Source organism: Sturnira hondurensis, unplaced genomic scaffold, assembly GCF_014824575.4.
Source record: "Sturnira hondurensis isolate 20B ecotype Veracruz unplaced genomic scaffold, ASM1482457v3 Scaffold0008640, whole genome shotgun sequence".
NCBI classification, from domain to species: domain Eukaryota; kingdom Metazoa; phylum Chordata; class Mammalia; order Chiroptera; family Phyllostomidae; genus Sturnira; species Sturnira hondurensis.
The window spans coordinates 7,588,842-7,593,521 of NW_028081271.1; positions in this window are offsets into that span (position 1 = coordinate 7,588,842).

Genomic DNA, 4,680 nt, shown 5'->3' on the forward strand with positions numbered 1-4,680 from the left:
ATTCTTCTCTGCCATGCATCAAAGAAAACAAGAGTCCATTTGATTTCAAAATGTCTTGATGGAGCAGTCAAAATAATCAATGTTATTAAGTCTCCACCCTCCGGCGCACGTTTTACTGTCCTGTCTGGCGAAACGAGGTATCATAAAGCACCGCGGACGCACACCGAAGTACCACGGAGGTCTGAGAGAACACATCTATGGAAGCAGTTAACTTGAAAGCTGCGTTAGCTGGCTTTCTCACGGAACATAAATTTTACTGGAAGAAAACAACTGAGAGACGAGCGATGGTCATTCAGAATTGGATATACGATGGGCACAATCTCAAATATGAAGGAATTAAGCCTGGCACAGGAAGGGAAACAAGTGTATATTTCTTACCAATGATAAAATTTGGGATTTCATGAGAAAATTGGAATTTTGGAAAATTTGTATCCATCACTGTGAAATTGGCAGTGTGCCCACGCTTCAATTTCTGATGAGATCAATGGTGCTATTCATAAAGATAATTTTTATATCATCTAATGAAATGTGTCAACATTTGGAAGACTGGTATAACTCAGTGAGCCAATATTCTTCAAATGGCCAGTCCATCGTATTACAAAATTGTGGGTGAGAAAAAGGATCTATTCAAAGTATAAGATGAAGTTCATCGCCATAATTTTAGATTACATTACACAGGTAATCTTTAAAAACCCACTCCTATAATTGTATGTGAACTATAGCTAAATAATGTTTTCTTAAAAAGCTAAATCTATAAAGTTTTGGTGTAAGTTTAAAGAATATCTACTAATATCTAAAATGCGTATTAAAATTCTCTTCCCTTTTCCAATACCTATCTGTATGAGGCTGGATTTTCTTCACGTACTTCACTCAGACAAAGATATCAGAACAGATCGAATGTGGCATATACAAAAATCTATCCTAAAGTGACAGTTTTATTCCAAAAAGAGAAAACACAATGATTATTTCAGGATCTCCAAGGTAAAAACTTACACATTAAATGAGTCTAATACAGTTTAAAAACAAAAATTCTTACTTTGGTTAGTTCTATCAGAAACAAAGTTTCATTCAGATTCAAATGCAGTCTAAAGAAATAAATTAATATTTTAAGAGGCTAGCCCGTGTTTTTGTTTGTTTGTTTTTTGTTTTGTTACAGAAGTGCCATGACAAGTTGTCACGAATCTTTAGAGTTGTTTGCAAGGAATCAGGGCACAGCCGAAGGATTGTACTTGAAAGTAGGATGGAGAAGATGGATATGTAGAAATACGCAGATGGTAGAATCAATGATAAAAATATCCCAAGGTCACTAAGATGCCACTACTGAACTTTTTAAAATCAGAGGTGCATATTGTAGTGTAACTGATGTTGATATAAGGCTTTCTGACTGATTAATTTTAGATGATCATTCTCATTTATTGTCATACACTCACACAAACAATGAACACATTGCCTCCTATTTTGTTCCCCTGGTACCCTTATCACCAGTAGTAGTTCCTAGTTTGCCAAATGATTCACAATCTTTCAATCCAATCATTATCCCCACATCCCCGTCACTCAAAAAAAAATGGGTTCAGAGGGACATATTAAAGAACTCTACAAGGTACAGTCAGCTAAATCATCATCAATTAGGAAATCGGTGAGGGACAGGGTGCATAATTGATACATCAACTCTAAAAAAGATATTCCTGAAATTTTCAGAGATATTTGAATACTAACTAGATAGTACATGATATTTAGAAATTATTATTAATTGTTCCAGCTACAAAAATAACATTTTGGTTGTGATATAATTTCAAAGCCCTTAGTTTCATTATACATGCTAATGCTTTCATAGATAAAATTATGGTGAGCAGAATTTGCTTTATAAAAAATCCAGAAAGAGTGAAGGGGTAGAGATAAAATTTTATTTGTCGTAGGTTGATACTTATCGATGCTGAGTAATAGATACATAGGAAATGTCATACTATTTTTTCTATTTTGGTGTATGATTTAAGTTTTCAATAACAAAGATTAAAATACACAAAAGAAATCAGGACTCACAGTAGGAAGAAGAAAATGCCACGGATATCCTTGGCGTTTGTGAGAATTCTGTAATATTTATCGCTGATAGAACATTTACATGACATCAAATTACCGTCCTCTTACCGCAGGGAACCCAGAGACCTTTGAAAGGTGCTCTCAGCCAGCTCGTGGGCACTGATTCCAAGCTGAGAGAGCAGAACACTTAAAAAAATTACAGGTTTCAGGAGGTCTTGTGACTGGATGTCTGAAGTTGAGCAGGATATCATTTATCGGGTGGAACAGCAACTACAATAGAAGCGATGACAGGTACTCATTATACAGACGATTTTAGCAGGTCAGTGCTGAGGGAAAATGGAATGAATGCACGAAAATTGAGTGAATTCCTCAATACAAGTCTATTGTTCCGGGACAATACAACAATATCTAAGACAGAGATCACTGCTTTTTTTTTTCCCTCTTTTATTCAAAAGTTCATTATACAAATGGCCTCCTAATACCTGGCAAGAACCAAATTAGTTTCGAGAGGCTCAAGCTAAAACACCTTATCTGACATTTCTATAATAAAAAATAATTTATAATACATTGCATCTAGTCTACGATTATAAATGATTGCTCTGAATACAATATACAATGCATTAGGTTAACTTTTATTGAAAATTAAATTATTTTGACATTTATTTCATATGCTAATATTTCTAAGTTACTCATAGATAAGTACATTCAGAGCCATCTAAATGAGTTTATTTTGGCACTGTGATAAGATAGCCTTCCAACACGGCTGCCAACAATTCTTTGCACCTGTTTAAGCACGAGCTACTCCTCACATGAAGAGTGGCTTGTGACCCTGACTGGGTGCTCAGTTGGTTAGAGCATCGTCCCAAATATGCATTGGTTGCAGGTTCAAATCCCAGTCAGGGCACGCACAAGAATCAACCAATGAGTGCATTAAAAAACTGGAACAACAAACCTCTCTATCTCTGTCTCTCTCACACTTACTGAAATCAGTTCGTCTTTCAGAATACATTCCGTTTTCTCTGCCCCTGAAAGTGGGGTGTGCTGTGATTTGCTTCGAATAACGGAATGGCATAGGGGAGACATTTAGGGCTTCTGAGTCCAGGTTTTAGAGGACTGGCAGATTAACTTTTTTCCCTGTTGGAGCTTCTAATCGCGAAGAAGCCCGGGACAACTTCTGAACAAAGCAAAGCCCTAGAGAATGCGCGTCCGTGGGAGAAGCGCCCCAGTCGAGCTGGGGGCTGGGTGCTCCAGGAGGAACGCTTCCACCCTGCGCGAGTGGAGCTGCCCGGCTGAACGCGGTCTACCTGCAGGGTCATAAAGAAAAAAAATCACACGCTGTTTTCGTTCGAGGTCACTAAGTTGCGATTTTCTAATTACTCATCCACTGGTGTAGAGGTTTTAACTTTTTTAAGATAACCAATAATCAACCACTTACTCATTATATTTGTGCATCTAATGCCACACGAAGTTTATTTCAGAGGAGGGCATTTTGGGGTAATGTTTTATTTTGATATAATTAAAAACTCGTAGAAAACTGCAAAACTAGAACCAGGAAGTCCCATATACCCCTTACATTTGGTCGTCTTTGCTCTGTCCTTCTGTCTCTCCTTCGCCGTCATTGTTTTCTCACCATTTGAAAACAAGGTAGAAATATATTATCAGTTTATCCCTGGATATGTCAGTGGACATTTCTAAGAACAAGAATATCTACTTATGCTCTGGCTGGTGTGGCTGGGTGAACTGAGCGCCGGCTGTGAACGAAAGGGTCGCTGGTGCGATTCCTAGTCAGGGCGCATGCCTGGGTTGCGGGCCAGGTCCCCAGTATGGGCCACATGAAAGGCAACCATGTATTGATGTTTCTCTCTCTTCCCCTCTCTCTAAAAATAAATAAATGAAACCTTAAAAAAGGAAAAAGAAATGCTTAATTATTTAAAAAAAGAAATATTTACTTACATAAACCCATTACCATGATCAAAGATAACTTTGATAAAACTATCACCTAAAATCTCTTCCAAAGTCTGTCAGTTTTCCTAGGAATGGACTCTCTCACCACCAGGCCTGCTCTTCCTTGGGTTGAGGGTCCAAGCCAGAACCGTGTGCTATATTACATGACCGCCGTTGTGGCCTTTAGTCCCCTTTAATAATGAAAAGTTTCTTAGCTCTTCTTTGTGTTGCTTGACCTTGACATTTTTGAAGAGTACAGACCATTTATTGTTTCCTTATGATTAAAGTTGTACCTTTTTGGCAGAAAGGTAACCATGGAGAGGGTATGGACCTCACTGTATATTACATCCAACAGTACCTAATGTTGGTTTGTTCCAAGGCCAAGTTATTTTTGAGTACTTGGTTAAGGTGGTGTTCACTGTTTCTCAACTGAAGAGTTACTCTTTTTCCTGTTTCATTCATTAGTAATTTGGGGGGAAATACCTGGAGACTGTGTGTATACCGTGTTCTGTGGCAAACTCTCCCTCCCCCAGCAGTTTCAGTGCTCATTCATGAGAGAAGGGACATTTTGTGCACACTTATGGTTGCAACGATCTATTAAGAAACCTAAAGAAGTCTGTAAGTTGTATTCCAACTTTAGCCTAGTAGGACATGTGTGCCTTCAATTTTCTGTAAAATATATTTAGTTAGGATATCATG